General features: G+C 48.6%; 2 long non-coding RNA genes across 3 annotated transcripts in view; one reads left to right on the top strand and one right to left on the bottom strand.

Moving 5' to 3' along the window:
- LOC135580699 (uncharacterized) overlaps window positions 1–16,259 on the top strand; it is a 74,470-nt gene extending 58,211 nt beyond the window's left edge. Inside the window, exon 2 of the long non-coding RNA XR_010475634.1 lies at window positions 14,954–16,259. This is a non-coding gene — a long non-coding RNA (uncharacterized LOC135580699). The remainder of the gene's footprint in view (window positions 1–14,953) is intronic.
- LOC110357494 (uncharacterized) lies at window positions 231–27,443 on the bottom strand. 2 transcript variants are annotated; one of them, XR_010475633.1, is made up of 5 exons: window positions 27,137–27,443; window positions 4,569–4,675; window positions 3,581–3,717; window positions 3,190–3,280; window positions 231–1,346 (listed from the first exon to the last, which is right to left on the bottom strand). It is a non-coding gene; the product is annotated as an uncharacterized LOC110357494 (long non-coding RNA). The 2 variants fall into 2 exon arrangements; XR_010475632.1 differs by lacking the exon at window positions 3,190–3,280.
- Between the last annotated feature and the right edge of the window lie 81 nt (window positions 27,444–27,524).

Raw genomic sequence — 27,524 nt, 5'->3', positions numbered from 1 at the left:
GGCAACAGAACCAAGCCTGCTAGGAAAGGATTGTCAGAATCATTTCTGGGCTCACTTTTTGAGCAGTTGTTGCAATATATGTAATTATGAATAAAATAGCCTCTGAAAAAGACCTCCTTGGATTCAGAGAGAGATGAGAACAATAGGGTAGAGATTAAAAAAGATGGTTCCTCTCAGCTAATTGTTTTTAATAAAATGGTAAAAGTGAAGAAAACACCAGGAAACTATAATTAGGATGATAATGCTTTATTCTGCAGAAATATGTGCCCTGTTGCCTCCCCTATTACAGAGCAACAAAGAGAATGAAGTGGAAGGGAAGAGAAAAGTGGGAATGAATGAGAGTTGTTAAATACCAGACTGGAAATATCAATAATGTTGTATTGAAGGTAAAGCAGATACAAAAAAAAACTACAGCAGGGCTGCCCCGAATGCTGCCCAGCCTGCTCTAAGGGTTACCCACATGTAGCCCTTTTTTCCCTAAACTGGACATTAGGAAAAATTTCTTCATGGAAAGGGTTGTGGAGCTCTGGAACAGGCTGCACAGGGAAGTGGTGGAGTCACCATCCCTGGAGGGGTTTAAAAGATATATAGATGAGGTTATAAGGGACGGTTTAGTGCCAGAGTTAGGCACAGGATGACTTAACCATTTTAGCATGGACTGGGAGCACATGGGTCCTGGTGGTGCCGCAGCCTTCCCCTGGGCTGGTGCCTCAGTGGGTGACCCATTTCTCTTTGCTCTGGAATGGTGGCAAAATGCTGCAGAGACTAGTGATGCAGATAACCCATGTGGGTGTTTGCAGTTCTCACCTGTTGGGTGAAAGCCAGGGCTGCTGTCTTTGATTGGGCTTCCCAGGGGAGATTTTTAAGCCCCCAAATAACCCTTTGCATGATTACCCAGAGAAATAAGCAGTCGGGCCCTGGGATGGGGGGAAGGGTGCTGCTGGCCAGTAGTTGCCCTTTGCTTTAGATTGGCAGGTTGTGTCTCCCTTTTGGGACAGCCACCATGGTCAGGGTGAGGGACAGGTCAGGGAGCTGGGACACCTCTGCCTCTGCTGTGGGGTAGCAAGGGGGAGCACAAGGGTACAGGGTTCCTGGAGGGTTTTATATGCAAATACAGAGGAATGTTGTTCTCCTTGTCTAAAAGACTCTGTGGTACCTGTGCAGTATAAAATCTGTAAGGAAGCAAAAGCTGAGTTACTGGAGGGGAAAGGAAAGCTTTAGAATTATCTGGGGTTTCTTGTTGTTATGCTTATGTCCAGCGACTCTTGGAGAAGGGAAGCATTTCTCATCCAACAGCCCCCTGGCTTTGTCTCTTCTAGTGAGGCAAGAAAGGCCAAATCTTACATCTGTTAAAGCAATAAAGTAAGTCAGAAAATAGTATCTTCCCCCAAAGAAGAAAGAATTAATCATTTCAGCCTCATACCAAGAAGCAAGAAAAATCATAAAATTGAAACATTTTAAAATACTCCTGGGCTTCATTTAGCAACTGGCACAGAGTAACAGGGAAGTGCAAAGTGTAGTTATTCCTTATTTTAGGTATTTTGTTTTGTGGCAGTGCTGTTTGTTTGGCTGGTTTTAGTTTGTTTGGTTTTGTTGGGTTTTTGCTTGTTTGTTTGTTTGTTTTTCCTTCCAGAGCCTGCATAGAAATTGACGCAAGTTTGCCTTGTGAGAAAGGGAGAAAATCTATATTGACAAGTTGCTGAGGCGCACCTGAGAAACCAAGCTGATCGGGGAGAGCTAAAGTCTCTCCCTCGCTGGCAGACTTTCTTGACTGAGCCATATAAGAATATGAAACCCCTCAGTCCTCTGTCTGCAAAGTGCTGGTGATTTCAGATATATTGTTTGAACGCATCCGTCGGAGGACGGGCAGAGACCACCAACGCTCTTGCCCCAAACAGCCTTTTTCAAAGGGAAAAATGTTGGTGGAGTCTCACCACGGTGATTATAGGGGATTATTCTAGGATTCTCAGAAGTATCTGAAAACCAATCTTTCTAAGTTATTTCTGAATAGCTATTGAATGGATAATTTCCATACCCATTATCAAAATGATGTGCTGGCGGTGAAATTTAGCTGTATTGTATTTGATCAGTAATTGGTGAAATGTTTTCCTAGGGTTAAAAGTAGTGTCGGCAACAGCTCTGTGTAGGGATTTACAAGGTGTTTAGATACATTTTTATGTATTCAGTTGCTTTATGCTATCCAAATGCTTTGATGGTGTGGAGAAAGCTAACGGGATTTATCTCAGTATTTAAAGACAAACTCAAAAGACTTTTACCTTCTGAGACCCAAGTTCAGAGTTGCATTGCTTCTGTTGGCTGTTGATTACACAACTAGCATTTAAAACAACATACAATGTTAAACTCTTGATCATTAATGACTTTTAGGTCTGGAGAATAGAGCAGACTCAAATCAATGCAAATGCACTAGAACAATTAGTAAAGAAAACATCAAGAGTGAAAACTTTCCTTAGCTTAAATGGTTTCTTTTGGGCCATGGCAGCAGTGATTATGTTGCATCTTTGATTTTTATCTTAGGCCATGTGAGATATGAATTTGGTAAAATGTCCCCCACTTTTTCAATTGAAACTAAGAGATTAAGACTGGAAGAGAGTAAAAAAAAAAAAGAACTCTGGAAGGAAGGAATAAAACCCCCTAATTTCCAGTTAAAGGTGAACTGAGAAGGAGAGCTGCCATTTAACCCTGGTTTTCCATTTCAGTAATGTGACAAGCACATGGGGGATATGAATGCATTGAAGCAGAGACAGGCAGGAGATAGGCAGCGCGTTGGTCTGAGCTTTAAAAAATGATTGTGCATTGTAGTAAGCAGCTGGGATTGGAAGTAATTTTCTGGAATTGTGTCTCCCCCATAAGGTGCTGGCAAAGTGATTCTTAGACCATATTCTTTGGAATATTTAAATATTCCAGATTGTCATTACCTGCTGACAAAAGAAACAAACAAAGAAAACAACAAACACCTTTGATTATTAAATCTGGCACATTCTAGACAAATATTTAGGTGATGTTTGGTTTTAGGGCAGTCTATCTGTCCTGGTGTCCCATGGCCCTCTGCAAGCTCTGGGTGGCTGAGCCCTTAGATATTACCAGGCTGCTGCTCTCAGTGTCCTCCAGAAAAGAGCCTGGTCCCTTTGCAGTTGGAGGGGATGATGCACAAGAGACCAAGTGACTTGCCTGAGGCCAGAAAGTCTGTAGCTGAGGAAGGAATTGGAGCCTGACTGCTGAATTCTTGGTCTGGCAAGTGGGATCTGGTACTGTCCTTCCTCTTTAAGCAAAGAGACAATTTAGTCTGTTTAGAAATAACCAAATAAAAACGAAGAAAAATATTATTTTAATATTCCTTGATATTATACATAGCACCTGGAGCCAATGTAAGCAATGAAATCAGATATTATAGATAAATGAAAGCTTACCAGATTTACCAGGCTAGATGATATAAAACCAAATTTTGCATTAACTAGACAGTGATTTTAAAAAATGTTTCACACTGATATCAACACTTTATTAGTGCATATTTGAGGTGAATTCTCTTAGATTCTAAATACTGTATCTGTGGAGTACTTACCCTCTTATTTAAAGGTGTATTTAGTGATGACATTTCCTGCAACAAACCCTCACTCATCTTGAATGTCTCTCTCTCATACTGCTCTGCTTGCTTTCACCCAGTGGCTGGTGATCCTTGTAGAGAGTGCCATGCCAGAGCTGCGCAGAGTTGGAAAGGAGAGGAAAAAACAATTGCAGCCCATCCATCTCGGATGCCTTGAAACACGTATAGCTGAGGGGAGCTGCCAAGGGGAAGCCATTTCCATACGTTCTCCTTGTCAGAAGAGCAAGCAGGCTGAAAAAGTTGGATGTGCACAGTAGGTGGAAGCTGACCCGAGCAGCCTTGATTTACATAGTGCACGCTTGGGACCTGCTCATTACCACAACATCCCCCTAATCATCACCTCCGCATGATGGGCACATGGATGTGAATATGCCCGGGGATCCCCAGCGCTTCATTTTCCTAGCAGCACCCAGCCTTTTGCAGTTATTGTGATACGACAGATGCACATATCATTGAAAGCAGGTCTTGCATGGCATTACACAATGTAAATCAATAATGTGAAAATACAGCCGTTAACACAATGTACAGTTTTGCCTATTACTACAATGCCCTGCTTGTTCCAAAGGAAAAGCAATTTTATGCTCCACTGAAGCATGGTTTGCTTAGCCTTCAACTAGCGGCAAATGCCAGATACTGCAAAATGTTACTGTTACGCAAGCAGTGTCCTGGATTTATTTATACGTATCCAAGCAAAGACTAATTTCAACAAGGACTAGGATTGGAGTCCCTCTGAATATGGGGCTGAACTGCTCTGACCTTGCATTTCCAGCTCCGCTGCCTCTTCTCAACACCCAGGTCTTGAGCCAGCAAAGCTGCACAGCCCCATGCAGCTCGGTGTGGCTGCTCTTAATTTGAATTGGGATTAAATTCTGCCAGATTTTAGGGTATTCTAGCACCCAGTGGCACCCCAAAATCAGACTGGTATAGTTGCCTGCTATGTACATACCCCCTGTATACAGGTCCTAGGTGCCTGGCTCACATGTTGCTCCTGTTGCTTTCCCCTCATCTCCACCGATCTCTGATGTACTCCTTTCCTTGGACTCGATTGCCTCCCTGCATGGCAAGAAAGACAGCACTTCTTGGGCACTTCTTATGCTTGTTGGCTGAGATGTATGGAAATGGTAGCGTGAAGCTCTGAACCCATAATTACCAACCTGGGCCTCATCGGCTGCCTAGTAGAAGTTAATTCCTTTTAGCTGAGGACACAAAAGGAAGAGCTGTAGTGACAAAATGAGAGATCTGCTCAGATCACTTGGGTAGCAGGCAAGAGGAGCGATGGCACTGTGTGAAGGTAAGCCTTCCTGACCCTCTCTGAAGGCAGAAGTTGCTCAATGTTCATATCTGAGCAAGGAAGCCTTGATGTGTTTAACCTGGGGTAGAAACTGGGTAGAAACAAAGACACCAGAAAAACGTGTTGTTGAGGTGGAAAAGTTGTAATTCCCAAGTTTATCAGCTCAGCATAAGGGGGCACAAAAGGGCACAACCACTTATTCTCTGTCTGTACAGTCATCCTCAGGTATGACAACTGCCCTGTGCTCAGCTCAGGTTGGGAATATTGATTTTTCTGTCATGCTCACCTTCTACGTTTTCTGGCAGAATAGGGTTTTACTGAAAAAAAGGCAGATTTGTCAGAGACAGTCTGTTTAGCAGAAACAGATTAATTACCCTGAAAGCATGAACAGGAAAATATGGAAAACGAAAATGAGTGGGAATCCCCTTGGGCTTGTGTTTTACCAGCTCTCAGTGCTCTATGTCTCCTGTGTGGGAACAGTTGGGTATCCCCAAGAGATATTTTCTTGTTTGTGTTTATTTTGGGGTAATTTCTGGATCTTGCCTTGTCCCTGAGTTGCACAGAAAGTGTATTTCAAAATGTTAAATTATAGCACAGAATAGAAATTCTGGCATTGCTCAGTTCTGTCTCCTGCCTATATGGTGAAGCCAGAGAAGGAAGCCAGGCTCCTTGCCACTGTACTGTGCTGGCATTCAGCCACTGCAGGTATGCTTCTTAATGAGAGCTTAATTAAGAACTGAGTGCGCTGGAAATGGCAGGATGCAGATGCTGTCTTCTTTCAATAAGGCAGTGACCAAGACTTCACGTGCCCCTGCTGTGGATGGAGGTGCCAGGGCACTGTCGTGCTGTGTACAGAGCGGGGGCAAAGGCACAGCCCCCGTCCTCCTCCCAGCAGCATTGTGTGGGAATAGCTCGAAAATTCACGGTGTTTTGTTGTTGTTGTGGTTTTTTTGGTTTTGTTTTTTAATCTAGAGACCACCTTTGAGCCCAGCACAACATGCTCAAAGGGTGTGTGGCAAAGACAAGAAGGAGAAACAAAGCATTGTGGTTCATCCCCAGGTTCATCTAAACCTTTTTCCTGTTTCTCACCTGGGGTAATGTTATTTTAAAATGCAAATCCAGCCTTAAAATGGGAAGTAGGAGCATTTGTCTCTGAAATGTCCATGCAAAATGTTTCTATTTTGTTAAAATACACTCTTTTTCTGTTTGTTTTTCTCCAGAAACATTTACCACGTTTGGCCCAAATTCAGAAGTGGAGTGAAGAGGGAAACCCTCTTCCCCCAAGGCTGAAGCTGCCCTTCCACATCTTGGGGCTTTTGCTTGCAGAGAAGGGGGCAACCGATCCCGTTGGCTTTATTATTTCTATTATACAGCCTAGATTAATTTTTACTTTCTCTTTTGGCTCCTTTGTTGTGTTTATGTCAAGGGATTTCTGTCACCTCCCTTCTATACTTCAATGTGCCTGAAAAAATTCTGTCAGGATTGATTACGTTGACTTGAAAAAAGTGCAATTTTTAGCACTTCAGTTCACTTTAAAATTCCCACTGCTTTCTATTACTTTTTCCCCTCCAAATTAGTGCATCTCTGTGCTGAAGCTTCCCCATCTGACAATGCTGTGTGTGTCATTACTGCCACAAGACCTTTCCACCACTGGGTTTCTCTTTCTTCCATTTCTTGCTATGAATATGAGATTTGTAGGGAATTGCCATGTGCTGAATATTTGCATCACAGCCCAGGTTGCTTTGAATAAGACTTCAAGGAGCTGAAACAGACTTGAAGCCAATCCAAAATACTCCAGAGAAAATTCCCCAAAGTCATAGACAAATATTTTCAAGCATGAATACTTCCATCCCGGCAATTCTCTTTAAATATATTATTGCGACAGACATCTAGACAGACAGACAGACACTTACGTATGGCTGACATTAGCATGTAGCTTCTGCTGTCACCCGCAGACAGGCTGCGTGGCTGGAATGATGATGTTTCTGTCCTGACTTTAGGGAGTTTCACATATTAGACAGTACTAAAAGAATTTTTAATTGGACTCATTTTACGTTTTTTTTATCAGAAATGAGACAATGCACACGAACCCCTGTGGTTACTGGAGTCTCAATCAGCAGCCAAATAATACTATAGAAGTTGCGACTGGATTAGTGAAAAGCTTGTAACAAAATTATGGTTGTGAGGAAATTATTCTATTGGGGGGGTTAATTTAAACTGGTGGGACAAAATTAGTCCTAAATTAAACAACTAATTGTCTAGATATCGCTTGATTGCTAACTGCATCAGTAGGATCCCGCTCACAGGATGTCATTCTGGTGTTTATGGAGTTTTTGAGGGAAAAATGCACTTGGCAGCCTTGTTCCACCCCTTTTTCCATGGACGTCCCAGGCTGCTGCAGGCTGTCAGATGCTCCTCAGCCCCTCTTCTGTAGGCACCAAGCCCTGGAGAGGCCAGCCCAGCAACATGCCATGTTTCCATATGAATCCTGACCTCTCAGCTGGGGTGATCCAGTCCCCACACAGGCTTCCACTGCTGGGACATATAGATAAGGTGAGGACTCATTCCTCTCATGTCCCATCCACTGCTTCTATTTAATACTTGCGATGGAGTGGTCTGAGCCGTGTTCTCCATTAGCTTCTGATTCCTGCCCCGTGCAGTGTTTTTAGGAACTGCCCTGTTGCTGGCATGGTGCTGGCACCTTTCCTCAGTGCTGTCGTCTCCTAGCTGCCCCAGCAAAGTGAAATCCCCAGCCCATGGCCATTTACTATTCCAGGGCAGAAAAAGTATTTGAAGCCCTGCAGGTCCCCAGGGTGTGGGAGAGGATGTCTGGTGACACCATTCCACAGAAGGAGCTTTTTTCTTCTGCTGGATTAAAAAAATGGCCACAGTTTTTTATAAATGCACAGCCATGGCTGTGCCTTGTGCTGAGAAGGGGTATATTCTCAGGTGTTGTAGTTTAACAACAACCAGCAACTAGGACCACGCAGCCACTCACTCATTATCCCACCAAGTAGGATGAGGGAGAGAATCGGAAAGGGAAAAACTCATGCATTGAGATAAGAATGGTTTAATAGGACAGCAAAGGAAGAGAAAACAGTAACAGTCATAATAGAATATACAAAACAAGTGATGCACAATGCAATTTCTCACCACTCACAACCCAATAGCCCATTCATTCCCAAGCAGTAGTATTTGCCACCCAGCCAAATCCAGTTTATATACTGAACATGATGTCATATGGTCAGGAATCCCCCTTTGGCTGGCTTGGGTCAGCTGGCCTGGCTTTGCTCCCTCACAGCTGATCGTGTACCTGGCAGACCATGGGAAGCTGAAAAGTTCTTGACTACCCAGCATCAGTCTATCATTAACATTCTTCTCATACTAAATCCAAAACGCAGCACCACACCAGCTACTAGAAAATAAATTAACTCTATCCCAGCTGAAAGCAGGACATCAGGTAGCAGAGTTTGGTCTGTATTTCGTTCAGCAGCAAAGCTCAATTTTCCCCGGATCTGGGAAACCTTGAGTTGGCCTTTTGATAAACACAGAGGTGCTGGAGGTAGCAAAGCCTATAGGACACTGTGTGGGAGAACCTGGGATGGTTTTCATCACACTTTGTCCTGCTGATCTGGACCTGGTAAGAAAGTCTTGTGGGCCATGGCATTAATCTACTGTATGCAGCTCCCATGATGCAAGGGTATTGGAAAGTGGTAAGTGGGATGTGGCAGGTATTTTGGGCACCATCCTGTCAGAAAAATCAGGAAAAGGGGGCTATTCCCATCAGGGTTCACAGGGGGCCCCCCCTCTCTCATGCAGATGACCTGCAAAGGTAAGCTACTCTGAGACAGGACTCCTGATGCCAGTAAAGGATGGTGTCAATAAGCAAAAGTTAATCCTCTTGTACTTGGGGGCCAGTTAGACTGAGTTTTCCCTCTGTTTATGAGACCCCATTAGATTCCAGTGTTTTGCTGGTGGGTTAGGCTGCATTACTGGATCAGTTGTCTAAGAAAAAAAGCTCCATTGCCTTCAGAAATTTTTCCTCTCCTTTAGGAAAACATTTCTGTTGCTTGCATCTGTCATTGACCCTCAAGTGGTAAATCCCAGGCAAATAAATCTGTATTTAAAGCAATAAATTCAGTGCCTTTCCTCTGAGGCTTTATTTTCTCATTTAGTGACCTCTTGTTCCCCATGTCTTTGACACTTCTCTGATGTGCATTAAGCAAATATGCAATCATCCTTTCATTCTCTATCTTTGCTTTCATTATGATTTTTTACACTTCATTACATTTCCCTGTATAATTGCAACTCTTTGTTGTCCCAAAGTTTTATGGCTCTTTCCTATCTTCTCTCACTTCTTGTGTTTCTTTGTTATTCACGTTAGCTTTTCTTGACACTGTGTTCCTAGTACATTTTCTAGATGTCAAGCAAACTCTTAGGCCTAAACTCATTTATCTTTGAACACTTTCCATTTCCACTTCAGTGCTCTACCCCAATGAATTCCATCCAGAACTTCCTTTTCTTCTAAAACTGGCTGTGCTGCTTTTATTCAGCGTTCTTCCCTTTTTAGGCCTAATTATAAATCCGATTGTTCGGTCCTGAATGCTTCCACGAGCTCCATTCATTTCCGAGCGCGGTTCTGCCACAACTGCCGGGGGGAAGTTGCGTGACTGCCCTTTCAAAATCCTAATATGATCTAGATGAGAAAGAGCGATGTTATTTCTAACTTAAATTAAACCCTAGTGTGCAATCAGGCTGTTAAGAACATTGGCTCTGCTCTCCTGTTGCTGCATTTACCTGCCCTAGAAAGTTTAGAGGGGAATGAGGATGCTCTGCAGTGGGTTTGTAGGTTTGGGGGGTTTTCCCAGCCCCTCACAGCAGCAGCGAGCTGGTGGGCATCACTGTGCCCCCCACCGACATGAAGTGCAGGGCTCTGTTGAAATCCCACTGTTCTGGCAAAAAACAGTCCAAAGTGGCAAATGGCCGATTCCCACAAACATACACCACTGCTTGCTTTCCTTAGGAATTTTTATTGGCAGCTTGAATAATTGGAGGTTAATTTGTAATCAGAAAGTGCCACCCTTACTGACTTAATTTTAATCATCTTGGGGAAAAGGGGAAATACTTAGGTTTTTGCCATAGCTCTCCACCTGAGGATCGCTGAGCTGTTTTGGCTGAATTTCGGCTCTGTGACTGTCAGGGGCTGCCACCAGGTAGCTAGGGACTGTGTGGAGAAAAAACACTTCCAGTTTGTAGGTCTCATCCTGCTCCCAGGCTCTACCTTGAGCTCAGCTCTTCAGTCTCAAGGCAATCCATGGCCGCTGCTCCACAACCAAATGCCTAAGTCCAATCTGGAGTTCTAGAGTCAGACTTCAGGAGCAGCTGAATGACATGATGGGCTTGATGTATCTCCAGATACACCTGGCAGTGTTTCTGTTTTGCTATGTTCAGGTGTTTGGGCTGTTTAAGTAGCTTTGTCTGGGTTGAATGTTCTCAGGAGGGGAATACACAAGGCAAGGAGCACAGTCTGAAATAGAGGTCAAATAGGAAAGTGATGCTCTTTCTGTGGAAATGTTGGCAGGATTTCATAAGCTTTCAAAAGGACAAGGCAGCTCTCTCCTTTCTTCTCCAAAATTGCCCTTGGAGGGAGCTGATGACAAAGAGAATCGCTCTTGTCCACTTACTTACTGATTTAACCTGATTTCTTCCTGTTCTTTGAGCATCTGGAAAAAACATGAGTAATGTGATGACAAAGTTCATCCTTCGCTCTGAGTCTAAGAGGAGAATGTCAGCGACTTTGCAGACCTGGGGCACTCTGTCATCCCCAGCTACTGTGAGGGCTGCTCAGCTCTGCTCTCTAGGCATCGCTTTCTCTCAAAAGCCCAACTGCTGCTTCCTGTCCTGTCTTCTTGTGACCTTTCAGACTGGTGCTCAAGCAACATCAGCAAGCCCAGATGATGTATGGTGATGGTCCTGTAGGAACATGAGCAATAGCAGTGCACCCTGCAGTGTATATATAGGTATGGTCATGCAAAGTACACCAAGCACATTATTGAGCGTCTATGATTTTTGAGTCCTATCCATGGTGAAGGATCAGCAGATAAACCATTTGGCCTCTGCTTCCCACCTGTAAAACAAATTGACTATTGTTGGCTGCATAGTGTGTATGGTGATATCGCTGCATGATGCTTAATCTGCTGAAGGTTTTAAGATGCCTCACGAGTTGCTCTGTGTTCAGTGACTCAAGGAGGAGTTGCCTTTGTTCAGCTTTGGTGGTGCAGAGCAGAACTGTCATGGTTGGAGAGGGGATAGACACTATGAAGATACACAAATCCCCGTGTCAGGGACTGCCATGTGTCGCTGTGGGTTGGTACCATGTGGCACACAGTGATGAAGGGTTTAGGAAGAAAGCTCCTTCACCCTCAGTGGAACACCATCACCTGTCTTGCGGTTCATTGCATTGGGGTCCTGCTCTTTGCGGAGACAGTGGAAGAGGGGTTCAGACTCCCCAGGTGCCAAGCAAAGTCTTACATGTTTCCTGACCATAAAACCTGAGCCCTTTTGAAATCTGTGCATTGATTTGTTAAAAGTTTTGGCTTTTTTTTTTTTTTTTTTTAAGAACTTCCTTAACTGAAACTGCTTGAAATGGTGGCCTTCACCATTAATTGATTGGTTATGATGCAGCAGCTGCCCCCAGGGTGTGTAGGGGCATGGCTGGGGTATTTAGTGTGTGTCTGAAATTTTTATAATAGTTTGCAGAACCATTTGATTTTTGGAAGATTTAACACATCTCTGTGTGTGGTCAGGTTATTTTCTCTCCTCTTAAAATATCTGACAGTGGAAGATAGAGAGACCTCTTGCAGCAACTTCTCTGTATCAGACCAGACACAGGAGATGACCTGAAAAAATCGTTTATCATATACCATATCATGTAAATAAATACATCTTGCAATTTTTCTAAGCATCTACAGTCCGCTGTATATGCTGAATAGATATGACTGGATTATTATAGTCTGTCATTTCAGCATGAATTCAGACACTATTTTAAGAGAGTATTATTTAATAGGCTGGAAGAAGCCTTTGGAGCTGTTATTATCTCTCATGTAAATGCATGTTAAAGCAATTTGAATAGGCATATCATCTTCCTGATGGGCTGTATCTCATCTGTGGAAATGCTGGGGGTTTTGTACTGTGCCACACCAGAGCTACCCACCCTTCGGGATGGCAAATATGAGGAGTAGGGACCCCCAGGATGGCAAAGGGAGGGATGTCAGGCTGCTGCAAGAGCTGGCCAAGCTGCTGCCTGGCTGTGGCCACGTGCTCAAAGATGGAAAGCAAACAGCTTTGCTTGGGAAGACCAAGGTAAATAAATTTAACACAAACTTTAGAGATGATATCAACAAATCTGCATGGGCTGACCATATTGATCACTTCATTGCAGCATGGCATGGGTTGCAGATGTGTCAGGAACTGGGAAGCTCACTGAGGAGGGAAAAGTTTGAATGTCCAAAGAGCAGCCTCTGGGAAACTGCTGGCTTTGGAGGGCTCGGAGCTGTGGGGAGGGACGGCACAGCTTCACTGTGTATTAACAGAGAGCGGAGAGCCATGGAGAGTGAGTGGGGAGGAGGGACAAAACCCCATGCGGAAAAAAACCTGCTTACTGGGGATGCTGATCTAAGAGACATTCATGGCAGGGGAAAAGAGGTCTTGAAGTAGCCATATGAGTAGGTTATGTTTGTGTTTGTTTTCCACCCCTGCGCTGTGCCCGGCTCTGGCCACAGCCGCCTTCGGAAGCAGGCAGCAGCCCCCAGCGGCCTCGTGATAGTAGCATTTTTTTTATTTGCTTCAATAAAAATCTGCGATTCATTAAGTGCTTGTCATGTTTTGATACGTGGATCAGGAACTGATCAATAGGCAGCCAAATTTAATAAAAAGGAGCTCTATTCTTGGGAAATGAGCTTGTTACCATGCCAACTATCGATCTTTCCTGACAGGCTCTGTAAGTCGCAAAATGGGGCCCTGATGGGCAGGTCGGTCTCCCTGCCTGCCTGCCAGGAATGATGCCGATTGCAACCTCTGTATTTAAAAGACTTTGGAGACAACCCTGTTTTTTAATACTGCCTCTATGTAATTCTTTGGCAAAGGTTCCAGATTGCCTGGAGCTAGCGGAAATCGTCCAAAGGCTTTATTATTCTTACTGGCTCTAAGGTGGTGGAAATATAAGGCAGAAGGGAGCAGAGCTCTGGTTCTGTGCCGGAGCCTCCTGGGGCGAGGAGGGATGGAGCCTGACGCCAGCCCACGTGCCCACCTCTCCGGTGCTCAATGTGCCAGCCATCGCCTGGTCTCTGCCTGCCACGAACACCCCAGCATTTTTCCTTATGATGTGAATAACTTAACGTGAGCCACATGGTATTAAAGGGCACCAAACTGATCCCCCATTGGGTGGATTTCTCCAGCTGACCAGGGTAAGCAGGACAGATTTGCGTCCCAAGGAAAATAAATGCTCTGCAGAGTCCCACAGGCCCCAGAGTCACTCCACTGAGCTTCCCACCCTGATCCTAAGTCCCTAAATTTGAAGTGTTGGCATTGCAGCCATTCTCTGGCATGGATGACACTGAAAGATTTGGGAGCAAGAGCTGAATATGGACAAGGAGGAAGGGGTTTGTCAAATGGAAATGACACATCCCCAAGGTTTTCATTTCCCTGGTCTGTTTGCAATGTCCAACGATTTTTATTTACTCTTTATTCTTCTCTTCTTTTATTTGCTCTTTCTTCTTCTTTTATTTCTGTTGCCAGGGCAGGCTGTGCGGGGACCCGGGCTGTGTCCTACCACTGCCAGGGGCTGTGTGACAGCCTGGCACAAAGAGGGAGCACTTCCAAGTACAAAACACACCACGAGTTTTGGCCCTATCCTTCTCCTTCAGGATCTGGTCCAAAACCCACCAGGATCAACGGAGACAGATTTCAGTAGGCTCTGGCCCTTTCCCAGTCCAAACCATTTAAACACGGTGTCCTTCTCCAGGACAGACACATCAGTGTTTGAGGTTTTAAGAATGGATGGTGAATCGTACTTGGAGCAGCAAAATCTTTATAGTCTGCGCAAAATCCAGTTCTGTGCTCAGAACAGTCCCTGAGACTTCCCTAGAATAGTTTATCCAGCCAAAAGTGAGCCAAAGGTAGAATTTGATGTGAAAGATCTCACCAAAGTCTCTTGGGGAGAGGGACTGAGACGTAATTCCTTCATGACTTTTCCAGATTGCATACTGTAAGGCTTATTATAATTTGGTGTTAACATTAGCCCTGCTTTGGGGTGGGAGGTTGGACTCAAGACCTCCAGAAGTCACTTCCAACCAACCTTTTTCCATTATTTAATCTCAGAGAGGTGATGTGAGGTCTAACACTGAAATGAGTACAAAACTGGCTTTCTTGGTTATTCAGACTTGGAGGTCAATAAGACCTGACATCAAAGCTTTAATACTTCTCTGAGCTATTTGTGTATACGAGGTGCAAGAACAGTCTTAGTCCCTTGGCTATGCGAAACAGGTTATTGAACAGTGCTGTTTGCTGTAGTTATCAGAAAAGTTGCCAACAGCAAGCACCTGCCTTTTTGTCTACTGTCAACATTCCTCCTCCTTGGGCTTAGCTCACCCACACTCCCTGTTTCAAGTTTCCTTCTTTCAAAGATTTTTCTCGAGTAAAAATCAGTGGACATCTCCATAGGGTTGTTAACATGAGTTGTTTAATGGAAAGGTCCTTTCAATATACAAAAAAGGTGAAAGTCTTGGGTAAGGTTTAATAAACCTGTCCCTGCAGTATTTTACAGTGGCGTGGCATGGAGGCGAGTGCTGAGCAGGGACAGGGTGGAGCAGCTCTTTCAGTTAAACATATGTGTGCCAAATTGAACCTAAAATAACATCCTTCTTAAAATTCCGTGTAGATTATTTTAGGGAATGCACTGCCAGATTGGTTTCCCACTGCCTGGGCAGAACCCAGCAAGGTTTTAATGCAATACCAAGTGCATATTCTGTTTTCTCTTGCAGTTTGCACTGGAGCCTTGAAGACAAATGAGACCAGTCATGTGCCAGCAGCAGTGTGATGCTGATGAGAGAGAGGGCCCCCTCCAAAAACCACAGGAGGAGGAAGGCCAACAGCGCTGTGCCCGGGAGCAGAGCTGAGGTTCTGGATGCGCAGCCCTGACCCCGGTCCACCAGCAGACATCAAAAAGCCTGGCAGGTTCAGGGGGAACGCAAGCAATGCGATAACCAACTTGGAAAATACCTCTTGCTTAGGAGAGAAAGCTGCCAGAAGAAAAGCCCAGCTCGCCAGCATTAGCTCTGCCTTCCTTGCATCAGCTCCACGTCAGCACAAACCCGAGCGAGGGGTGAGAGATCGAGCTTGCAGGTGCCAGAGGGTTTGTGTTTTCCTCTACTGAAGGAGCCTGTTCTGCAGTTTTTACAATAAAATGGATCAGCAGCCTTACGTCGCATCACGATTTGGCTGCGAGTTGAGCCAAACCACTATTATCTGCATAGGCTCATGGTATGCCTCCCCTCCCTGCCTGATATACAAATATACAGCAAGAGTTTTACGGACAAGATAATGTTTATCAGCTGCATGAAATGGCTATGTTCACCCTGTAGGAGAAAAAATTAATTTTGCTCTGAATTCCACTATAACCAGACAGCTCTCCATTTATATCCTGGATAATAAATCAAAGCAACACGAAGTCTCATGCATAGAACTGAAGTGGTTTCTTAAAGCAAATTTGGCAGGAAATAAGTTATCGTCTTAAAAAGCCAGTTCGCTCTCCACATACAGTACACCACCAACTCTTTGCTAAAATCTGCAAATAGGCACGAAAAGTAATTTTGTGAAAAGCAGAGAAATCTGTGAGCTCTAATGAAGCTCTGTGAGATAGGCCATAATAATCAGTCATCAAAATCATACGTAACTGTCAGAAAAATCACCCTGTGAGTTCTTTTTGAGTCCCGGGTTTGCAGTGCCCAGGTACTCAAACATCACAAGGGCAATTAGTTTGGCTTCACGTAAAAATAAGGTCATGCCAGTATCACAACTTCCCTCTGTACTTTTCCTCTTTCTTCTTGCCTCCTCAACTAATGTTATTTTTTCTTTTCCAGCCTTCCTTTCTAGCTTCTCTTTCTGTCGTGAAAACATGCCACGGAAAAGCGATGTAAGCAATGCATAATATATTTGCAGTAATGTATGATTCATTTACTAGCTTTCATAATTAATGTGGCTGTGTTTTACATACACAGTACTTCCTGCATGCATTTTATGATGTGAACACTCTTCAAAATCTAATAAAATGTAATCCATTAAAAACAATAGTACTATTCCTGTGGTGAGATTTGGGTGCAGTTTTGCAGCAGCTACAGCAAGAACTTGATGCTGAGTTTATATTCTAAACATAAATTTTCTGCTGTTATTTTATGCAGCTCCTAATTCTCAAGGTGGAAGTTATTACAATGACATATATTATCATAGTGATATCACAGCTGATCTGGCTATCATCTGCTTTCATACCCTGAAAACTTTCCAACCTATATAATTTTTCTGTCTACTGTCTTGAGTTCAATAACAAATACAAAATTATATTGAATTTATGAAGAAGTATGTCAGAACTTTCCAGCAGCATCTGCAAAATATCAGCTAAATGGTGCCAACATCTGCACCTCCAAAAAACTCATCCAGTTTGGTGGGCTGAGAGCACACACAGCCTCATGTTCTGGGCCCCAAGACCCTGTTTCCAAAGGTATTTATGCATCTGGTTGCTGTCAATATCAGCAAGAGTTAGGAACTGCTGAAGAGCTCAGGCCATGCACTTTATTTATACATTATTATCTTCCTAGCAAGGATTTGAGGACCCCAAATAATTTTGCACCCCATGGAGAAGAAAGCTGAAGTAGCCATTTGTGTGTTGTTCCTTGACACGCTCTTCCAGACAGACGGATTTGGGAGCTTTTAGTTTCCTGTCTTCATATTAAAAGTGTGTAAAATAATTTCCAGCAACAAAAATCTACACTTAAGAATTAATCAATCTAACATGCATATGTTGAAAATGAAAAATTGATATGATTTACAGTGTAAGGCTTCCCATGTCTCCAAATACCAGGCTACAATTTTGCCTGCTGTCCTCCAGCTGATTACTCATTAAAGCTGATGGGCACAAACCATCTCAGCTCAGTGGCAGTGTGTGGCTGGGAGATCTACCTCTGCCAAGGCTCTGACCCTGGGCTCGGTCTACAGCAACCAAATCAGCCCCATGCTGCTAATGCCTCAGCATTTCACACCTGCACAGCACCTTGGTGCTGATTTAGCTGTCAGCAGGTGAGGAGCATCACTGACTTGAACAAGTTAAGCCCGGGCTTGTCTCTCATGGGTAGGTTTTTGTAGTGTGTGTGATAGGAAAATGCAATGTTTTCTGAATGCCACCACTTGGGACAGCAAGGGGATGGCTGCACCTTCAGCGTGACTCCAACTCACTAATTTGGCTGGACTTGCATCAAGATTACCCTGAAGTATTTGAAGTGGAGACTTTTTCAAAGGTATTTAACCACTGATTTTGGACTTTGCTGTGTCTCTCCTGGATGTTTCCCTGCTAGGGCAGCTTGGGTGTTTCTCTGTGAGTGGGGTTGATACAAATCTGCAAGTAACTCATGTAGTGGTTGATGCTGCTCCAAGATGGGAAGGGTGTGCTCCTGCCAGCCACACTCAGGAGCTGCTTCCCTTCCCCAGAGTGGCACCAAGGGAAAGCTGGAAAAACCTTTCCCACTGAAAAATGAACTAAAGACCTTAAGGTCCAAATCCTACCATTTAGAGAGATCAATAGCACAGTTAGTGTTGGGAAGTGAAATTCCATTCTCTTAGGCCTCGTGTTTGACCACCTCTCGCTTCGAGTACTGTGGGGAGGAGGTCATGGCAGTGGTGAGGGGTGCCTGGCACAGGCCTTGCTGGCAGCTTGGGAGAAGGCTGGTGAAATAATGTTTTCTACTTCTGATTGGGGAGCTGGATTTTTTTTGTCCATGCATTTGAGGTGGCTTATTTTAACACTGAGTTGTGTATACCGCTTGGAGCTTTGGGACTGGAGGTTATCTTGAATTTTATCCCCAGATTTTCGATTAGTTTTGCATGCTTATTTCTAGCATCTGTCCTTTTCCTTTTATTACTAAATTCATTTTCTAGAGGAGAAAACCTCTGTAAATGTATCTCTGTGCCCTGTAAACATTCAAGAAATGCAAAGAAGTCGGGGGGAAAGGGATGAAGCAGCAGTGCTGTTCTGAAAACCCCAGTATTTGAAAACTATTTTAAGTTAGTCTTGTCTGTATCAGAAACCTGGTAGTGATTTCTGTTTTGGCAGGTGCATGCAGGTGATGCTGAGGCTTTCTTGGCACCTGCAGCTGTACCTATTTTGCTGCAATCCCAGTGGGTAGTTTTGCCACAGAGCCCCTTTCCCTTCTGTCAGCAAAGCTATGGGGGCTGCTCCCCTGGGGTGCCCCAGTCAAAGCCCCTACGTTGTGTCTGTACAGAGCCCCTGGGAGTAGCAATAGTGATGATCTTTCTGAGTCAAGGCATGTGGTAGTGGGGCCAAGTGGCCAGGCTCCAGACAGGTCTGTGGTTCACATCAACATACAAGAGGGGCTTGGCCTCAGCATGGGGTGCTGCCCCTCAGCCCCAGCCTGCCAAGTGCCACATAAGAGTTCTGCTCTCCAGTGTCAGGGTCTTCAGTGTCATAAATGGGTGAGAATGCCCTGGGACATGTGTCTATCCAAGTGGCCTCCTGTCCCCAAAGACTGACCTCCAGCTGGGAGGTCTCTGCCCCTCCAGCCACCTTCTCTCAGCATGGTCCTTACCCCAGCCCCTGGACTGGCTCCAAATCTTCCTCCCATGACTGGAGGTGAAGGGCCAGAAAGTCCCCTTTGGGGAGGGAGGAACAGCCCAGCTTGGCTCAGCAGAAGCCTTCCAGGAATGCAGCTCTGGCACATGTTGGGGGCTGTGGATGGTCCCCTTGTGTGACCTGATGCTGTGGCCAAACAGGATGAGACCCTGCTCAAAGTATTGCTTTTGAGGAGGGTCAAAGGGACAAGTTTTGGGGGGGAAAGGGGAAAATGCAGGACAAGTGCTGGACCTGTAAAATCTTTGCTCTGCCTGATGTGGAGGAAAGCTCCCAAGCGTTCAAATAAAACAGCTAATTACTGCTCACATGGGAGGGAGGAACATAACAGGACTGGGATGAGGCTGGAAGCTGCAGACCCCTTGGTGGTGGGGTGGGAGCTGAGAGGGGCAGGGGGTTCGGGCACTGCTGGCACATACACCAAATGCCCTGCCGGGGGTCCTGGGATTGGGGGGGACTCTCCAGTCGTGCGGGGGATGAGGGGATCCGCGCAAGGGCTTTCCGTGGGCGCGGAGCGGCAGCGCGGGTGCTGGAGCGCCTCTTCCTGCAGGGCACGGGTGGCTCCCGGCATCCGAAGTGCCATGGATTTTAAGGGTATAATATATTTATATACACATATATATATATATATTGTTTGATTGTTTGTTTTTTTTTTTCCTGCACCAGTAAGCCCCGACTTCATTAGCACCTTTAGTTTTCATCGTTTTAGGGTGGGCTGCGATACAGCAGCCGCCGCCGCCGGTGCGTTAAACGGGAAATAGAATAGAAAATAATGCCCACATCTGTCCGGTTTTTAAGGCAAACGGCAAAACCGTTTCGTGTCTCCCGGTCCGGCCAGATGCGCCCGAGGACCGTGAGGAGACCTCAGCGTCTGGGGAAAACTTACAGCCCTTTCTTGCAAACGAGGGGTGAGATATCTTTTGAGATAAAATGATGTAGCAAAGAGATTGGTGGGCGAGAATCTCTGTGAATAGGTTGAGCACCGTGAGCCTTTGTGCCCAGGTCGCCTTGGAAGGCGGAGGGGCATCACGGTTGCCCGTCCCTCGCGGTTCCCCTTTCTGAGGTCTCTGACACGGTCACATCAAAGGACCCACCGCGGGGGGGGTGTGGTGCATGTGTTGTGTGCACAGCTGTGTCCCCGAAATTTGTGCCTGGGAAGAGAGACAAAACCAGGCGATATTAATATATTACTGAACGGTGAAATGTTGAATGTTTCTTGTACGTGCGCATTGCCAGAGGTTTGCACAGTTTGTCTGAAAACACCCGGAGTTGGAGGCGGCGGAAAAGGAGGGGGATTTTAATAAAAACCATTTGCCACTTGTCTTCAATTAGATTCCAGAAATTTAGCAAAAAGAAAAAAAAACCTGTCTATTTATTTTTTTCTCACTTGCCCTCGGGATCAAGAGGTAAACGCGGCGCCCGTGCAACGATTTCAGGGTTTCGCGTTAAAAAGAGAAAGAAAATACAGGCGGTATTGTCGAGATCCGTGTCGGCGTGGCCGGCTGCGGGGGAGGGCGACGAGCCCGGGTGACCGCCACCCGCTCCTGACCCCCCTGTGCCTCATGCCCTGGCACACACCTCGCCGTGCTCCGCGGCTTTCCCTCCACTCCTCCCCAGAAAGGGCTTCTCCGCCCGGAGCCGGACCCCCGACGGGCCGTGGGACCCCCGCGGGGCTCGGGAGCGACGGGACGGGCAGACCTGGTGGCTTTGCACAGCCGCTCCCCGCAGCCCCGACACACGGGGCGGGTGGTTCATTGCAAGGTGGGATGCCCCCATTTTTTTTTTTCCCAGTGCCATGGGGGGGAGCCCCAGGCTGCCGGGGCTTTGCCCTCCCCGCGGCTGGGAGCCTCCTGTCACCGTGTTCCCGGCAGGTGATGGGCACGTCGAAAGCTAATACCCCCCCGCCCGATACTCTCCTGCATCTTAGTGTCCATGACAAATAGAGGCAACGTGAGACAGGAAAGGGGGAGGAGGGAGAGAAAGACACGCACACAATAGTCAGGCAAATTGTTAGCAACTCCGGCGTTTGGGGAAGCCGGTACTGTAACTGCGCTCTCATCAGTCACCGCTCCTGAAGTGATAGTAAAAATGCATCTAAACATGCTGCGGTGTGATATATAAAAGCACAGCGGGATGAGCTGCTTTCCAAAAAGGGACTTGGTGATTGGATATGCCTTGGCATGATTGACAAGAGCTTAGTTTGGTAAAGAGAAGACACGCAAGCTTTCACAGCGGGATTTCTTTTCTAAAATATATCACACTAGCCTTTGAAAAGCGCCGCACACTATAAGGGAAATAAGGTTGCTTTATAGTGCGCTGACATTTCTTTAAAACACAACTAAGATCAAAAAAAGAAATAAAATGTGTTCCAAACACAATGTTTTAATTAGTTTATTCTGTGCATTTGCTTTTATCTGGTGTATATATCACGGATCCCCACCCTTTAATTAAAACAACTGGCTGCCTATACAACAGCAGAGACAAATGCTTAACTTTCTCCTTTGTAGCTACAAGCAAACGCAATTTACTACAGCTCTCAGAATAGTTTTTAAAATAAACGTGAACGTCTTGAAAGCTATCGGGGAACCGGCGAAGGTAGTGGGAAATGGTTGTTTTCTGGCTTTGAAAACTTGAGAGGACGTGAAGTCCCGCGGCCAGCCCTGCCCGCACCCCTCACCCGTCGACCCCGCGGGCTCGCAGACCTACCGAGGGAATTTAAACACAACGACGGCAAAATAGCTGCTTTCAGCTGGGAGCCGTAAATGGGGGGCTGCGATTGAGTTTTCTGTTTGCTTAGACGCTTTTTGGTTTTGTTTTGTTTTCTCTCTCTCTTTTTTTTTTTTTTTTTAATTATTTATTTTTTTTTCGGTGCAGTCCCCATCGAAGCCCAGGTTACCACAAGCCCTCCCTCCCCTCTGGCACTACCCGCTCCGGGATTGATCACTTGAGGCACCTTTTCTATAGAGATCGCCCCCTCCTCTGCCCAACAAGGTTCCCCTTACAGAACCGATCCTCCGGGCAGGGGAATAAAAGTCATTTAAAAGGCATCGACTCCTTCACCCCGTGGCAAGCACACCTTTTACAGGGGGGGTTAATTGTGGCGGGGAGGCTCCGCCGCTACCCCTTGCGGTTGGGGTGCGCCCCCTGCGCGCCCGCGTCCCGCAGCGCGGGGCCTGCGCGGGGCGGCGGAGGAAACGAGCTGTCTAGAGGTATTCGACAGGAAAAATAGGGACGAGGGGGTCAGATCGGCGTGGGGGTGTCTATCGGCCCGCAATCTATGGATTTCGGCAGCAAGAGGGGAGCTGGCTCTCCCCGAAGATTCGCGGTCGCAGGCAGAGGGTGAACCGCCTTGGTGCAAACGTGGCCCGGGGGTGGCATTTGGGCACGATCTCCCCCCCCACGCCCCACTGCTGTTGTTTACCCCGCTTTGGCCCCAAGGCTTCGGGCGAGGTTTTACTGGCGAAAATGGCTCCCGTTGAGGGGCTTTTAACCCACGGAAGTGCCGGAGGACTGAGCCCGGTTCCTCCAGGCAGCCGTGGCCGCCCAGCCTGCTCCCTTTCCACGGCTCGCCGAGGTGGCCGGACCCCGTTGGGGTTCTGGGCTGGAGGCACCGCTGGAGCAGTTCGTTCCCCTTGTTGGCGAAGGGAGCGGGAAAGGGTTCTACCCCGCAGTTTTTCGGTGATACCGGTCTTCCCGGGAATTAAAAAAGCAAGAGGAAAAAGGAATGGGCAGATCATCGCAAAGGGGTCGGGAGGGTACGGGTACCCGGGCCGGAGGGACGAAGAGGAGCTTGGTTCTCTCCCCGGCATTTTAGGGAAAATGACGGTGGCTGAGGGGACAGTCGGTGGGTGATGTGGCCGGAGGGAGGATTGACAGAAAGCTGATCGGTGGAAAAGGCGTCACTGCCGTTTTAAGATTTTAAAGATTTTGAATCGTTCAACACGTTGTTCCAACACGACGTCGAGGCTAGCGAAATCTTATCCCTATCTCCAGGAGATGCTGGTCGACGGGAAGCACCCTCGGTGCCCGAGCCAGTGTACCCGTAGATGCGCCGGGATGATGCTGCCGGAGCCGATGCTGGGCGCACCGGGCGACCGGGCACCGGGCACCCCTCGGCCGCAGCCCACCTGCGGCCCACCCCCGAGGGCCCTCTGCTCCACCGAGCCGCCCCACAGTTCGCCGCGAGGGCGGCACTAGACAGCTTCGCTCCGGGGAGTCCCGGCCAGTCGCAGCTCCCAGCCCGGTGCCGCGGGAAACGGGGTCTCCCTCTGACGACCCTTCGTGTCCGGGCCGCGGCTGTGCCCATTGCTGGGGAGGAAGCGCTGGAAGCGAGAGGAAAGTCAACATTCCCTTCCCCGGGCTCCCGGCGGAGTGGGGAGCGCCGGAGCCCCGGCACACACCGAAGCTCGCAGTGTCATGAGCGCAGGTGTCCCTATAGCCGTCTCAGGGACCTACTGCAGGCTTTGGGGGGGATCTCAGGATGGGCTTGGGGCCGCCCTTCTGCAGCCTGGCAGGTCCCTCCGCTTGGCACCCGGCAGCTAGAGACCGCTGTCTCTGACCCCTGGGTGTGCCGGTTCAAACGGGGATATTTGTACTCAGGGAACGGGCTTGTTACCGGGTTTTACACCTGCTGCGAGGCCCCGGGGCGGTTCGGCGGGGAAAGGCGGTCGAGCCTGCTAGCAGCGTCTGGGGCCCGGAGACGGGCTGGACCTGGGTTGATTTGGAGGCGGACACGCATGTCCCGCGGCTGCTCCGTCCTCTGCGGTGCTCCCGGGGCTGCGGGGCAGGGTGAGGGGCTCCCCGCCGTGCCGGGGCAGAGGCGCGGGGCAGCCCCGGGGGGTGCCCGGAGCCGCCCGGAGTCTTGACAGCCGTCTGGGCCGGGCCGGGCCGCTCCGCAGCGCCGCCTCGTGCCCGGCTCCGCTCCAGATCCAGCTGGCAGCCGCCACCGGGCGCGCACGGACGGAGGCGGCTCCGGTAGCCCCGCTCTCAACCCTGCTCATTGGGGCAGGCAGGTTTCGCGAGGGAGCTGAAGAACCGGCGCGGGGGTTGCTCCCGGGTATCTGTGCAAGACCCTTCCTGCCCTTCGCCTCCTGTTATCCCTATCGACTCATCAAAGCATCGCCGTGCTCACTGCAGGTCAAACCCTGGCTTGAGCACAGCCGGGGGCACCCGGCGGGGCCTCATGGTACACCTTGGCTCGCCGTCGGGTGGAGAGGCTTTGCCCACTCCTGCCCGGCCCCCGGAGAAAGGCCCGGGGCAGAAGGGGGCCGCGAACCCCGGGTGCGGGCTCGGAAACAGCCAGGGCGCGGGGGCAGCGGCCCCGGCACGCCAGAGAAAGGCCAGCTCTGCCCCGGCAGCTTACGCCGGGCTAGCGACTCCCGCGACCGGGATGCCTCCCCGGAGCCCGGGGTTTGTGGTTGCCCCTCAGGGCTCAGTCACGCAGAAAGGCTGACTAAAGTCTGTGTCCCCCGCGAGAGCGGGACAATAGAGCCACCCTCCGGGTCACAGGTCACCTCCTCGCTGATTGAGATATTCGCCACTTCCCCCCACCCCCTTCACTCCCCGGAGGCGCGGGGAGATTTCAAGGGGGCGGCCGGAGGGCGAGGATACTCTCTATCGGATCGGGGTACCGAGGGTCCGGTTTCCTCCTCCGCCTGCTCCCGGGTCTGCACCACGCCTCGTACTAACGGCTTTGCAGGGTTTTTTTCCCCCCTTTCTCCGGGGTCACCCCGGTGCGTGGGCATTCCACGGGTCTGTGACCCCCCGCCATCGCCTTCCTCTGGGTTTGCCTCGGCCGCGACCGGAGCCATTAATTCTGCACCAGCTCTAACTCGTCCTCGTGCTTTCCCCACTCGCTTCCTAGCCCGGCGCGTGTTTTCCACGGAGCTGAACGGCGATTTTCATTTTTTGGGAAATCTCCCCATCACCACCAAATACTCGACAAACCTCGGCCCGTGGGCGAGGATGCCAGTGCCAGCCCGGCTTCCCGGACTGCAGGACGGAGTCTGCTGGCACGTAACATGTCCTCGCCACTCAGGTCTTTCTGTTTGCCTCCGAGTGGCCTTTGATATTCCTCACCCCCTCCCCTTGCCGAAGTTCAGACCTGTTTACTCCAGCCCGTATCTCTGAAGTTCAAATGTACATGTCATTCCCCTTCCGCTGAGTGACAGCTACAATGGAAATGTCTCGTTCGCTCCTGGTTTGCATTTAATTACACTGGAGATGCAATATGTTTATGGCAGGAGAAAAACTACTTGTCTTTACGCTTGTTAGAGATATTCATTTATCCACGATACAGTGCGGTTTAAAAGGTATTTAGGGCGTATGAAATATTCTCCTCGCCGCCCGGCTCGCAGGTTGGCCCCGGGGGATTTGATTTTTTTCTTGCTCTTTATCCGGGTTTATTTTGCTTTTTCCCCACACTCTCAGTGGAAGGGACGGGGAAACCAAGGGAGCCGCCGAACTTCGCTCCCAGACCCGTTGCCGAAACTTCACCTGGCCCCTCCCCGCTGCGAAATCTACCGTAACGAGTGGGCACTCACTGGGGACCATTTTTTCCCCTGCGCTGTAGGGCCCAGACCTTGCGATCTTCCCCTTTGCAAGGCTCCCCGCGCCGTGCCGGGGCGCTCGGACGAGGCTGCGTTAAGTCCAGGGAGCCCCCGGGCCAGGGCGAGGGGCAGCACCGGGGGGCAGTTCGGGTCCGTCGCCGTGCGGGACACGCAGGGGAGCCGGGCACCGGCGGGGCTCCGGGCGCGGAGGAGCCAGCACGTCTTTCCAGGGATTTTGCAATTTTGTGACTGTTAAATTCCCAAATAATCCCAAAGGGAAAAAAAAAAAAAAAAAGTGGTAGAGGAGAATTTCAGGAATATCTGTTCTTGACATAAAGCGGGGGGTCTTTCTCCGCCTTCGCGTTGGGAGCGCGACGGCAGAAGGGGAGTCTGCGAGACTGCTTTTCCGGTTGCTGTTGTTTGCACGTTTGCAACTGAAATAGATTTTTAAAGGAGAGAAATGCGAAGCTCCCCCCCTCTGGAAAATAAATGCAGATTGGCTAGAAATAGCGCTGAATAAAATGGAATTTACTGAAGTGGTAAAATACGTACAAAATATGTTATTTTTTTTCTTTTTTAATTACGAAAGCACGGGGTGGGGAAAAATTCATAGGCCATACTAACAATGCCCTTTAAAAAAACCGAACGCGTTCTATGCCATTTTTGGTCCCCGAACTTGCAAATTCCAGCCAGGAAGGGATCGGGTGTAAACAGTGCCTGTACACCCGTGCGGATATTGCTGGGCGCACGCAGCCAGGCAAAGTTGGCAGAGTAGAAACGGGAAACGTATAAAAAAGATTTATAGGTTAATTGATGTAGCCCGATCCTCAAGCACACTGCGGCATGGCAGGGCTACGGGCGCCGCTTGCTGCAAAGCCGCCAAAGCCTCCCCGAAACGGCGAGGCTTCGTCCAAAGCTACGATCGCTTCTTTTTACCCCCCCTTCTCTCCCTGGGATGCTTTTCCCAAAGCCCCGCGCTACCGCCGCCGCGCAGGGATTTTTCTAAACCAAAAAAAACCCATTTATTTATTTATTTAGTTATTTATTTTTACGCGCTTCTCCGGCCGTAGAGCCACACTGGTTCTATCTCCTCTGGCCGGAGGGTTTCTCAAGCCCACTTCACGCCCCCTCGGCCGGGGCAGCCGCAGCGTTGGGCACCTGGGCGGGCATCGTAGCGAGGCGCCCACTCGCTGCCGTCTCCCGCCGCCGCCGCTGCCGGCCCGGCCCCGGCGCATCCCATTAAGGACAGACAATGCGCCCGGCTACACGTGAGGCCTCCTGCACAAGCAGGGGTCAGTCGCCCTCGGTCGCCCCAGGTCTGCGACTTCAGAGGCGCTGCCCTCCCCGGCGCTCAGCTGACGGGCTAATTGAATTATGCCTTTTTTTTTTTTTTTTTTTTTTTTTTTTTAGGGAGGGGGTTGTTGCGGATAAAACGCAACGCGTGCGGGAGGTAATTAATTACCCCGCCGCGGCCCTCCGGAGACAGGCAGGTAGAGCCGCCACGGAGCAACGTAGGTGGGGAGCGCGGCCCCGGGGCCCGCAGGTCGGTGCCCGGGTGTCCTCGGTCCAGCCCCGGCTCCCTCGCTCCCGGCCGCACCGCAGAGAGGATTACTGTTGGACCCCCCGTCCCGTGCAAGAACCGCGGGGCGTAGCGCAGGCACGCAGAGAAAGCGTCCCCGACCCCCCTGGGTGGGTCCCCCCCCCCGCTCCCGCCTAGTGTTGTTCTGTTTGCGATCGTGCACTAACGGCAGCGAGGGACTCACCTTCTAACTTTGGAACTGCTCTTGGCGGCCGTGGCCTGGGAAATTTGAGTGTTTGACGGGCACCGGTGTTACCTCTCGGGGAGATTTTATATCGGTGGTGGCTTTTTTTTTCCTTTCTTTTTTTTTTTTTTCTTTTTTTCCCTCCCTGAAAAACCTAAAATAAAGAATGCGAAGTCTTTCTCGGGGCTGACTGGGGGGAACGATGTGAAAGGGCCGCGGTTATAAAGCGCTGCTTGAAGCGGGCTCTCAATGCGTCTCTGAACTTGATCAGATTTTACGTTTCCTGCAGAGAGCCGGCGGCGAGCCTGAGACCTGCCCAATAGCCAGACTTGGGGGCTCAGCAAATCTCAGGATATTAGAATTACAGCCATCTTTCTTTCTGCCTTTT

Source organism: Columba livia, chromosome 12 (assembly GCF_036013475.1).
Source record: "Columba livia isolate bColLiv1 breed racing homer chromosome 12, bColLiv1.pat.W.v2, whole genome shotgun sequence".
Classification (NCBI taxonomy): Eukaryota; Metazoa; Chordata; class Aves; order Columbiformes; family Columbidae; genus Columba; species Columba livia.
The sequence above is the reverse complement of the archived record's forward strand: the minus strand, read 5'-3'. Positions and strand labels throughout refer to the sequence as shown.